The 12562-nt window shown below is 42.2% G+C and overlaps 1 long non-coding RNA gene across 1 annotated transcript; it reads right to left on the reverse strand.

The window, feature by feature from the left end:
- Positions 1-9199: 9199 nt before the first annotated feature.
- Positions 9200-12300, reverse strand: LOC137163191 (uncharacterized). The gene is made up of 3 exons (XR_010922648.1): positions 12175-12300; positions 9974-10027; positions 9200-9616 (listed from the first exon to the last, which is right to left on the reverse strand). It is a non-coding gene; the product is annotated as an uncharacterized lncRNA (long non-coding RNA).
- Between the last annotated feature and the right edge of the window lie 262 nt (positions 12301-12562).

Consider the following 12562-nt stretch of genomic DNA (forward strand, 5'->3'; position numbering starts at 1 on the left):
GATTCTTCGTTACAACATAGTTGTCTAGTCTAATTTTAAATTTTATAGATTTTGATACTTAGCCTGTGTTTTTCATTTCATCCTATTGTTTCTGGTCACAATTTTGAGCACGGGTTGTTTTTTCATTTTGTCTCTTGTGTGTGCTCAGCATTTTAAAAAGCATTCATAATAGCTAATGTTAAACTCCATTTGGGAAAGATTGTTTGAGGGACTGGTGTTTGCTTTTGGAAGAACGGGAGGTAGTTTTTCTCTGTCAGTGCGACAGGGTGCAACCAGAATTTTGCTAAGGAGATTTTGTTCTGGTTACCTGCTGGTCGCCTCAAATTTGAGAGGCATTACAACCTGGGCCATGGGGTCAGAATCCCACTCAAATTTGGCCTCGCTGCCCCCCATTATGCCTACACCACCTGGCTCTGGTCCAGGGGGAAGGCGGGTCTTCCTTCCCCATGTTACACCCCCTGTAGTGTGATGGTGGTGGCTAAAAGGCAGATGATGTGTGAATGCAAATGTTCATCATACTGAAATGCAAAAAAGGAACTCCTGGGAAGATAACCAGAGCCTGCACTACTAAAGGGTTTGTAAACCAGCAGTGCCAACTTCAACTATAGTTTTTAGAGGAAGACATTGTAAAGAACACAGGCTTTAAGGTTTTTAATCCTGGGACAGGATTGCAGGGGCTCTCTGTAGTCCCTGGTGAATTAGGCATTAACTTCTGATGAATTTTCCCGTTTCATAGGTGCTCACAGAAAGGGCCAAAAGACTGTTTGTTTGTTTTTAACTTTGTCTCCCAAAGGAAGGTAAATGCCTTTTGATGGGGTTGGGCCAGTATTTAGTGGACCAGGTTGAATCCCAACATGGGGAATTTTTCTGGTTACTTCCTGATTGTTTTGTTAAACTATTTGAGGAAAAAACCTGGCTGTTTTCCCCTTCTGAGTCATGTCAGCACAAACATTTTATGTATACGTTTTAAATACTATTACACGGCTCTTACAGCAAGTTCATCTCCAAAGTGCCTTTCTAACCTCCGCTCTCACAGTGCTCCTGTAAGGAAGGTAAGCGAGAGAGACTCTATTTCTCAGATGGAGAAACTGAGGCAGAGTTTCAGAGCTGACTAAGGTCACCAAGAGCTGGACTGTAACAATCCATCCCCAGGAAGAGGAAGCTGCGGACTCCACTTCTCCAGTTGCAAGGTGTGCCCCTTTGTGCAGCTCCCTTCCTTCAGGAGGGGAATCTGCTACACCAGCCATTTTGCTGGCATAGCTCACTTCCCCCTCTCATCCCCTCATTTGAATTGGCTTCAGGGTGCAAACTGGTGCTGAAGCTCCAGCTGTCCCCAACCACCTAGTCAGGAGGAGTATAACAGGAGCTACTCTCTTCCATGAGTTAGCTCCAGTGATGTGGGTAGGCCATACGGGAATGTAAGTGGGCTCCTTACATTCCCGTACTTTGCCGCTCAGCTGTGCAAGAGGGTTCATGACTGAACCATATGTGAGAAATGGGAGTAGGACTCGTTGTCCTGGATCCCAGATTTGTGCTAAGGACCACCCCCACCCCAATACCATACTGCTCGCTAACTATTATCCAATACTTGCATCGTCTACTCCCGAGCAAAACAAAAGCTGAAGTGTATCTGCAGGGCCTCAGCAACAAGTAAAGAAAACCATGTTGACATACCTAGTTAAGTCTACAGTCTGGCTGTATGTTTAAGGCACATAGAAAATAGGAAAAGCAGTGAGAGGAGAGAAACTACCTCCGCATGTTACAAAGATTGTTATGCTAATTAACCATAGTAAGGGCAATAGTGTTGCATCTTTCTATGCTTGCTATATCCTCACTCCTTATGCTGAACTGCTGTCACAAAAGGAGGGAAAGGAACTCAATTAACTAAATATTGGGCATTCTGATTATCATGTGGGCACCTGTACCTGATTGGCAAGCAGCTCAATATGTTTTACTGGTTATTTTGTGTACCTATATGGATCCTCAGAATCATAAGACCTATATTAACCCCTTTATATGTCACTTTTAACATGCGGAGTGAAGAATAGACTCCTTTGCCCGCCTTTCTTCCCATGCGTTCTGCCCCTATAATGTACTATTCAAATCTTCCTTTGGAGAAACATCATGGTCTTTGCTTCTCTAGTTACACTAAGAATAAGAAATTCACTGACCCTGGAAATAAGTCACTGACCTGGTCCTGGCCACAGTGATAAGCTGCTCCCTCTCAGACGTGAAGTAAAAATAGTAGTTAAATCTTCCACTGCAATTAGGTTTCAGATATAGGGTTATTATCCTAGGGTTACTCCATTTAATATATTAGTTAGCTTCTTCAGATGGATACTGAGTTAAGTAGTTCCAGTTGATGATGGTTATAAATGTGAAACACTATTTCAATTTGAATAAGTAATTACTGTTGACAGCTGCACTAGCCTTTCTATGCAGGCTCACAACCTGGATGTCCTCTTCTATTCTTCCCTCCATGCACGTGTCCTATCACTGGATCCTGATGGTTTTATTGCAATACCATATCTAAATTCTGTCCAAAAACTTCTCATTGTGCCTTTGATCAACTCACACCTCATATGTTGCAAGACCTCTGGTCTTCCTGATACTCAACTAGTGTTGTCAAATGTCATGATTTTTTTATCCCAATGTTTGCTGTCTTCCTTAAAGCCCCTCTTTTTGGAGTCAGACAATCTTAGCTTAATTTTAAAAAATAAGTTTAGCCTGTGTAATTGTGGAGAAAGCTGAAAAACATGAACCCTCAAGGCTCAAATGTTAGAAGGCAAATAAAAGGAACTCCAAATTATTTTTGAAATCTCATAACTTTTTTCTTTCAGCCAGTGTCATGATTTTGATGGGGTGGACTCATTACTTTTAAATGCTTGTGGTTTGCAATACAGATCACCTAAATCTAGCCCCTCCCTCAACCCATCCAGAGTATAATGGTGCTGGTACCATCCTCCATATTACAGACCAAAATCTTTGGAACAATCAGGAAGAGACTGCTCCCAGGGAATCCAACTCAAGCTTTGTATTGCATGTGCATGTTGGAACAGGACTTTGGTAGTTCGTGGAGGGTTCTCATAGACTTTAAGGTCAGACGGAATCATTATGATCATCTAGTCTGACCTCCTGCACAACGCAGGCCACAGAACCTCACCCACCAACTCTTATAATAGACCCCTAACCTATGACTGAAGGAGGGGCAAATATATGGGCTTCTGTGACAAGGTAAAGGGACTGCAGTCTGTTAAAGATTAACAAGTCCTCCCCAGACATATGGTTGCCAATGGCAGAGTATAAAAGCAAGGGGAAGCTGGATCAAATGATAATTCAGGGGAAGGTTGTGTCCTGTCCCAGCCAGAAGCAGGGGCAGCCTCTGGGGATCATTACCTAGTGTTGTCAGTTGATCTGTGGATGACAAAAAGCCCTGAAGAAAAGCCCTGTGACAGGGTGTACCAGCTCTGCACTGGACAAGAAAGGGTTACACCTATATGGCAGGCAGAGGAAACCAAGCCCCCTTGCCTCTCCTGGAAGCCAGTTGCTGCAGGGACAAGTGCGCCAAGACCCGGGCAGATACCCAGCTGTCCACGGAAGCCTGAGAGGGGACAGTCAGTGGGAGCTTCGCAAGCTAATGACTCCGAAGGCCCAGGAGGCCTGCAGATGGGAATGCTGGAGAACAGGGTAGGTAGTAACTTGGGGGAACTAGACACTGGTCCAATTGTGTAACAGATACAAAGGCAGCGTGTTTCGGATGGATCCTGCTGACCTAGTGGTGAATCCATCCACTGCTATTGGGGGCCCTGGGTTTGGACCTGGTAGAGTAGGGAGGCCCAGGTCCTGCTACCCCAGTGGCCCACTCCCCGCAGAGGAGGGCAGTCATATCGGCTCCGGCCCCTGGCTCCCTGCCTTGACTGGGGGGGTGGTCATTTGGACTCATCTGTGGGGCTACAGTGCCCCTCTCCTCTCCCTAAAGGGTGATGGGGTGTATCAGCCCTGCAACAGGGTCAGAAAGGGACTAATGGTTGGAGTTTTATTTCCAGTCCTCAGCTGCTGAAACTACCTACCAATCTATAGTTTCCCTACTGCATGACCTGAATATAACAAGTGACTTCGCATGTTATTGTCAATAGTGGCTCTACGTGATCTTGCAATTCAGTCAGACACATGGCACAAACAAGCCAACACTTTGAAATTGCCCCAGCACTTTTTTCCAAACAGAAAATGAATGTGTCGAGAGGGCACGCTGGCTGATGTGAAACCCTTAGATTTAGCTTAAAATTCTGCATTCCACTGGTGCCAACTCTTGTGAGTAAAAGGATTTTTAAACCCTTCTGGAACCAGTTCCAACCTTCCTGCAATTTTCTGGCTGCCTAGGGAGAAAGGTCCCTCTGACTGACCTGCAGAAGACAGGAAAACCAGCCAATCACAGCAGCTGCAGGAGGTAGGAACAACTCTCTCTTCAGGAGCTGAGATTTTTTTTTTTTTTTTGAGAGGTGGGGGGAGGGAGGAGAAAGGGGGGTGGGATCCAAGCAGTTCAGGGCAGCACTGCTCTCTCCCTCCTTCACCACTTGTGGAAAAATGGATTGGCTCCTCCTCTCTGTGCTGCAACACTAGATTTGGGAAGGGGGAGGAGAAGTCCAAGGCTTGGGGTGAAGCTCTCCTGGAACTGCTCCCTTCTCCCCACTGCAAGCCCGGAGAGAGTGAAGAACCTCCATAGGTGCAGAAGTTTGTTGGGGGCATCGAGTACAGAGGTGTGACTGAGTGGACGGAGTTGAGGTAGGGTTGCCACCTATCCAGGGTTTCCCAGAATTCCCAGGGTGTCCCTTCTTACACACAGATGTCCAGTTTTGTGGGTTCAGGATCATTCCCGATGTCCCATTTTGTTTTGGGTTTTTTCCTACCTCCGAGTTAGTAACACTAGGCTGGGGCTGAGGCAGATGGAGGGCTGGGTTCACACAATTAATTGATTTGATTCTGGGAGTACAAAATTGATGTGGGATGGGGTGGGGCAGAAAATTAATTGATGAGGTGTGGTAGCTGCCAAAATCGTTATTTAATCTTTCTAAAATTCTCATGGTTTGGAATTTTTTTTGGAACAATTTTACTTGGTTGGTGTGACTCATTTCTTAACTTCTAAGGCCAGCAATACTACTATTCTCATTGTGTTTGTCATCTGCAAGCCCTACTCCAAAAGCAATAGTCTGAAGAGATATGCTGATTTTGATTACTGTTGGGTCTGAAAGAAAGATGGAATTGTGTTCCAAGTAACGCAGAATGACATTCTTTATGTTAAATTTGCTGTTGATTTCTTCATAATTTTCAGCGCAAACATAGGTGCAATGCTACCTCAGACTGCTCTACAGAACCTCCAAAGATTGTTTGTATGTAACTTTGTTTTGTTCAAGTTACTAATTTTTTTCTGTATTCCTCAATTGAATTGTGTTGGTGGTGTGCAGTAGAGTTTATTGCTCAACTGGCCATCCAGGCTACAGTAACATAGTTATATTTGCAGTAATCAGGAATTATATTCTTTAGGTTGAACTTGATCTTGATTTATTTGTATTTATCAAGATCAACACCTGTAGGAACGTTCCTTAAATTATTTTATTCACTCTTCCGGGACTGTTTGTGTGCCAGCTTGTGTATACGTTAATAAAACTTTTCCTTCATTTTTCAGTTGGATTGTATTTTTGGCATATGCAATTTACTAGCATGACAGCTAGGCAAGCAATTCACAGCTAAGAACTCATCCAGTTAATTTAGGCCTCTTTTTGGTTCACAAACTATTTGCAAATAGATTGTCAAACAATTTCGTCTTGTGAAGAAAATCATAAAGGTCAAATGGTTAGTGGTGTAAAGCATGAAGGATTCTTTCTCCAAGAATCAGGCATCACAGACAATACTGGAGAGGTTTATTCACGATACCGGGAAGTCTGATAAATCAGCTTCAACTTCATGATGTTACAGTGGTCAATTATATACCCTTTCTTATTGATTACATAGTACATTTTAAATTCTTTATCTATTCACTTACAAATACAGACATTGTCCCATCCAGAGAGAACAACAGTGATAATGGTCATTACATACATGCAGAGACACTTTTAATCACTTTACTTACATCAAGAATGCTAGGGTTACACTCGGTGGGGGGGGGGGGGGTGGAGGAAGAAGGGGGGAGGGGATCCTTACAGATAGGTGGCAGACAGGAATTTCTAAAAGCAAATGTGCTGTTCTCATTGGAATTAGAATCACTAAGAGGACATCTGGCTACCCGAGTCATTGGATGTTTGCATTAACCATTTACATGAGTTTTAATGTACAACTTGTTAGCTGAAAACAGTCTCAAGCCTTACAGTTGGAACAAGTTTCAGACTATCAACTGCTTGTGAACCGCTGGCACTGACTTTTCCCATGACTATTTAATATTCAACATTCGTTCTGTGTGATTGATCTCCCGTTTATCTCCACATCCAACTGGAGAAGTCACATTGTATTGTTTCTCTTTTCAAATTGGATGAACTTTTGTTTAGAAACAACACTTCAAGATGGCTGCCAGGCTTGTGTGAACCATGACAAATATTTGACTTTTGTTTTCTGTGAATATTCATGCAAACAAAACATTCTTGGAAAACGTTAGCAAAAAGCGAACGGTTGAAAATACAGTAAATCAAATTCAGTGTAGAACTTGTCAGCATAAGTCAGGTTTTTTTTTTGTTTTTTGTTTTTCAATATTTGACCTGATTGATTGTATTCTTTGTGCACCCTGAAGTCCCATGACATTGAGTCTGATCCTGCCCAATTAAAGGCAAAGCAAGTTTTGTCAGTGGCTTCAGTGGGAGCAGGGTCAGACAGTAACTGTAGGACTGGGCCTGTTATGAAAAAGCAATGAAGTCAGATATGCTTGCTGGGTGATTTCTGTGGCTGATTGTGGTTCTACAAGCTTTGTATAGTGTCCTTAAAAACGTTACTTTCAAATGTAATTAGATCTTTTTATAAGTACTGATAATAGCTAGCTAGCTTCATAATAGTCAGTCTCATGATGTTTGCCCCTGACTCACTTTTTAATGTTCGGGCTGACAATATTGCGTCAGCGAGGCTACATAAACGTAAGAGTACAATTCGGGCTAGTGGGATCAGTTATACTTTTTTATTATTATTACTTCATTTGGCACTGAAGGAAGCCCTCACTAATTTCACATTCCCTACTCTGATTGAGAGAACAGGATGTTCTGCTTTTCTTTCAGTACTGCATCTGAGTCAGAGGAAAGGCTATGAACCTCCCAGAAGGCAACTGAAAACCAATCTAATTAAGGTCTTCCTCAGTCATGGTAACATCCCCTTTTTTGTTTTCAGCCTTCCTGTCCCGAGTCTAGATTCGATCAGATCTGAAAAGAAACTAGAGACCATTTTAAATATATTCCCTCCATATTTTTTAGACAGATTATGTAGCACATCTTGGTGGTTTTTTTGGGTCTCTTGTGAATTTATGTTGTGCTTTGGGGTTGAGAAGGTACCAGAAGATAGAGATGATAAAGGATCAGGACGAAAGAAGAATAAAATGTTGCCAGATTGCTACTTGTTTAGTTTGATTTATTCGTTGTGACTTTAAAGGAACAATGAGCTAAGAGCTAAACATATCTTTGGAAACTCATTGGCCAGCAATCCAGGGAATTTATAAACAAACTGGGATTATAAAGAGAGCCTATGTTATCTCCACTTTTTCTACGTAGATGCATTAGTGCCTGATTTTTAAATTGCATTCGTTTTTCAAAGTGATAACTATCCAGTGAGTAAAATAGCCTTTCGATAAATACATTTCCATTGCTCCTTTCCTCTTGCTGCTTCTATGAGTGGAGACTCCTTCCAATTCATCTTGCTGTTGCTGTAGATTTTCCCCATTTTTCTTGCTGTGTGTCATCTGAGCTGGCAGGGCCTGGGAGTTCTGTGCAAACAGAATCATCTCCATACTGTGGAAGAAGGCAGAATGCCTTGCATTTCTGTGTTCTGTTCTACTCTATTCAGGCCTGGCAATCACCACGGTGTCTGAGCACCCTATAGAGTCTAAAAGGCTAAGTCTCTCTTTTTCTAGTCTTTCCCTTTCAGTGGGTGGTGGTTGCTGTAGGAAAGCTCCACTGAAATTAACTTTGCATTGCAGTGAGGTTGGCAGTTACTTTAATCACTTGTAGAAGAGACTCCCCAGCTCTGGATCAGGTGTCAAACCTTGCATCAGGCTTTGTATATAGAGAGGAGACAAGACAAGGAGCCAAACACAGGTGTTATGTGCTTTCAGGGACCTGTGTCAACATCACTCTACTGCTGGTTAAGCAGTGGCAGTGATTGCCTGTGAAGGGAAACCTGTCTATTTTTAAAAGGTGGTGGCAGGCACAAAGGCAGGGAAGCAGAAAGTGTGAGGTAAGAGTGGGGGGGATAAATCTTCAGGGCTCCAGAGGAAATACCAAGAACTCCCCAGAGGGAAATTATTATACCTCCAAGATGTGCTCTTAATGGGAGACACGAAGAGAAATCACATTGTTCACTGAAACAGAGCTGCCATTACGTTCTATTGGTTAAAGCAAGGTTTTAATTAGTTAGAAACTGCATATTAAGTGTTGTTGCCATTGCTCGTTCCAAGGAAACCTGCCAAGCCTTCTGAGGATGTTTGACTGCCTCCAGGCCCACAGAATGTATCTTATGTATACAAAGTTTGTGCAGTCGTAACAAAAGGACTAATACTCAGTTTGCCAGATGTCATTCTTTATTAATATTCAGTGCGGATTCCCAAAATAGAAGAGAACGTTGTTTCCTTTTTCAGAGCTGGTGATGAGAACTTCATTCCCAGCACAACTTGCAGATAAAATATTGACACTAATTAGATTAGATTGACTCAGAGTACAATATTGATATTAACTTGATTATATTAAATGGATGAGGAAACACTGTCTAACTTAGTAAGTAGTAAATGGGGGAAACAAACAAGTACTGGTGATGCCTTTCTCATGTATAAAATACAGTTTGGAAACAAAATCATCATTTTAAGGTGGAAATAGAAATCACGACTACTTTCTAAAGAGAGAGTGAGTGAGCTAAAGAAAGTGGTCAATATTGTATAGTGTTCCCACAGTCTGAGAAGTTGACAATAATTCCCATCTCATACACTACAGTGTAAATGCTACATGAACAGGGAAGACAATTCCAGTGGTGGCCATATTTTTCAGCCAGCCTCAAGGCAGCCCTCTTTGAATGCACAACTGGTGGTGTGTGCTGTACAGATGGGGTAGCTGAGTATCCATCTACTTGTATGCAAATGTCTTTAGGCTGTATGCAGCAGTTGTCTGCAGATTGATGGAAGGCATGTCGGGGAGAAACACGAATCCATGCATCTCAAAGCCTGGGTAGCTGCAAAGCAGTGGGCAGAGTCTGCTCATTGTCATCTCTAATAGCCTTCAGCAAGCGGTCTGCACAAGGAGACAGGTCTGCAGTAACATGTTAAGGGTGAGGATTCCATCCCTTGATCTCAACTTCTCGGGCTGTTTTCCTTTGACTTCCCGTTGCCCTCCCAAGACGGCTGATTTGAGGTTGGCAGAAAATTTCCTCTTTGAGGGAAGTTCTAATATGCAGGGGCACAAGAGGTGGGGAGACACTGTAACAATCAGTATCTTAAAGTGAGCAATAGCAAGAGCCGTGGCATTGATGCCAATACTATGGATCTAATCCCTTGACACAACTCCCACGTGTGCGTTAGAAGCTATGTACCTGACATGACCAATTTTTCTTTCCCTTCACCTATTTAGTTTCCTGTGACATGCTCCTCTGGACTTCCAGGTACTTACAGCAGTGGAGTATAAGGAGAGCTATAGTCCTGATTTGAGGTGCCATCCCCACTCCCTCTACATCACCTAGGAATTGGCTTGGAAGTAAGGAATAGAGAGAAGAAGGACAACAGAAGGTAAGAGGAACTTCCTACCTGGACCAGGGTCTCATTCACATACAGCTTCCTTTGAGTGTTCTGTCCTGCCTTCTGGAGAAGAAAATGGTGGACCTGTTACCCTATGACCAGATACCTCTGAGTAAATAGTAATAGTTATAAATCCATTCTTTCCTTGGAGGACTTAGGGGGTCTCTGAACAATACAAAAACAAAATTGTACTTTAAGTACATTTGTGGAGGTTGAGGAAACATCCTCTCTGGATAGCGTGACAAGTCTCTCTGTTTATATGGATATAACTTCTTTATGTTGGCTTGAGGCTTTCATTTTTCCCTGATACTCAGAAACTGGGATCTTACAAGCAATGGATTTCTCTCTCCTCATTCTTCCATATGAATCCTCTCCTTATCTCTTTTTGGCTGCAGCTCAGAAGCAAGCTCAACCACTTTTCAATCATTCCCAAGACTGGGGGTATATCAATGCTGATATACTTGAGAAATAGTCACTTGTTTGATTTAATTCATTTATTAGGTGCCTCTTGTGAGTCATATAAACCCTATACAATAAAAACGGATAAAACTATTAGTAACAGAGCACTGAATTGTGACTCAGAAGACTGGATTCTCTTCCTGGCTTTGCCAGTGGTCTGCTGGCTGATGTTAGGTCAGTTACTTGTCTCTGTGCCTCAATTGCCCCAGCTTACAAATGAGGATAATGACACCGATCTTCTTTGTAAAGCACTTTGAGTTCTATTGATGAAAAGCTTTATGTAAGAACTAGGTGTTGTAAGATAGAGACCCTAAAAAAGAACAGCCAAAAACACTAACACGCTGATTATTATACATCATTATTAATGGATTTAACTTATTCAAATGCAAATGGGAGGATACACTTAACACACCAAACAGCGCAGTGATCGACTAGACGGCATGCTCTTGGTTTGCTAACTGGAGTTGACAGCTGTTACAATCTTTTTTTATATGTATTTGTACATTAACACTTTAATAGTGATTTCCAACAGATTGTAGCTGTTGCAATGTACACATGCTTATGAAACAATTAGAGATGTATTAATGTAACAGGGAGAAAGACATTCTGTAATGTATCTTGTATGGCTGCCCATCACTGTAGTAGCCAAGTGCCTTCCATGTAAAATCAATAGCAATACTGAAGTCCCTAGTGGACTTTTTGAAGTCTCTGTCACTTCTCCCTTTTCAGGGTAAAAACTCTGCTACTTGTAGGATGTTTTGGGGTGGTGTGTGTTTTGGTTTCTTTGGGTATAAGTAGATAATCCAATGGGTAAAAGCTTACATGGGTGGGCCCAGGGTTGCCAATCTTGCATTTTAGTTTTTACTGACATGAAGATCTGAAGTTGATTTTCTTTTACTGACATGGTAAACTTTTTACTGACATCACTAAAATTCTATAAACAATACAATAATGTCAAGATATTCTGTACACAGGAATTTGGAATGATGCAATTGTTTTAGTTGCAGTTAATTGATCAATTGGGTTATTTGGGTGTGTGCAATAATAGAAAAGAGGAAATTGATAGTCATCACCAGTGTAGTTTTATGATACAAGAAGTGATTCTTTGACAACAATCAATGTCAAAATACAATGTTTTAATTCTACCCAATTTTACAGACATTTTCATTTATTTACGGATTTACTGATAGTGTTAAAATTGTACATTATTTTACTGATGGTCCATAAGTTTATGGACGGTTGGCAACCCTGCATGGACCACGGGCAATAAGGACCAGGGTGTATCCAACATATGAAATATAGGAACATTCCTCTACCATCTCATAGGAGTAAAACAGAGAATTTAAGGGGAAAATAGGACATTCTTGGGTCTGCCATGTGGCTTTTTCTGCAAGAGGATATGATCTAACCCTCAACTTCTCTGTGCCTCAGTTTCCTCCTGACTGTACCTTAATGATACAGTATTTATATAACTGCCACTAACTGTGCATGGTGTTTTACACAAGTTACAGTTACAGGCTAAAGACATTTATAATCTTATATCTCACAGGAATGTTGTAGGCTGACAAACATCAGCCTGAGATCCTTGGGTGAAAGACAATTTTGAAATCCAAAACATTATTCTTAAAAGGCAATTTCAATTTAAAATCTGTGGCAGGCAGGCAGCCAGCTTCACACTAGTGGGTCTCATGCTTCTGCCCCTTGTAGTGGGCCAGGGAGTCGCCAGTTACCCCATTTCCCCAGTGAGGTACCTTGGTGTGGCTCCCTCCTGCCAGCTGGGTTCTCTCCTTCGCTGCTCCTCTGGCTGCAGAGAAGCCCCGTCTCCTAGCCTGGGGAAAGCTTCTCCTCCAGCTGCTACAAACCTTCTAGCAGCTTCCTCCTGCTTTGCTTCTCCTCCTTTAGGTAAGGCAGGGTTTAAGTTCACCTGGAGTAGCCCTTCATTGGGTCCAGGTGTCTCTAATTGCCCTGCAGCAATCTCTCCTCTGCTTGCAGGAAAAAGAGCTTTTAGCATTCTTGGGCTCACAACCCAGCCCTGGTTTACCCTTTTGTGGCCATCTGGCCTGACTTTACCACAAATCATAAAATGCTAAAAACTAATGACTTTTAGCCAAGTTTTCAGTAGGCAATTTATTATGGTGT

Source organism: Emydura macquarii, unplaced genomic scaffold, assembly GCF_026122565.2.
Source record: "Emydura macquarii macquarii isolate MOO-44397 ecotype Brisbane River unplaced genomic scaffold, CSIRO-AGI_Emac_v2 contig_2481, whole genome shotgun sequence".
NCBI classification, from domain to species: domain Eukaryota; kingdom Metazoa; phylum Chordata; order Testudines; family Chelidae; genus Emydura; species Emydura macquarii.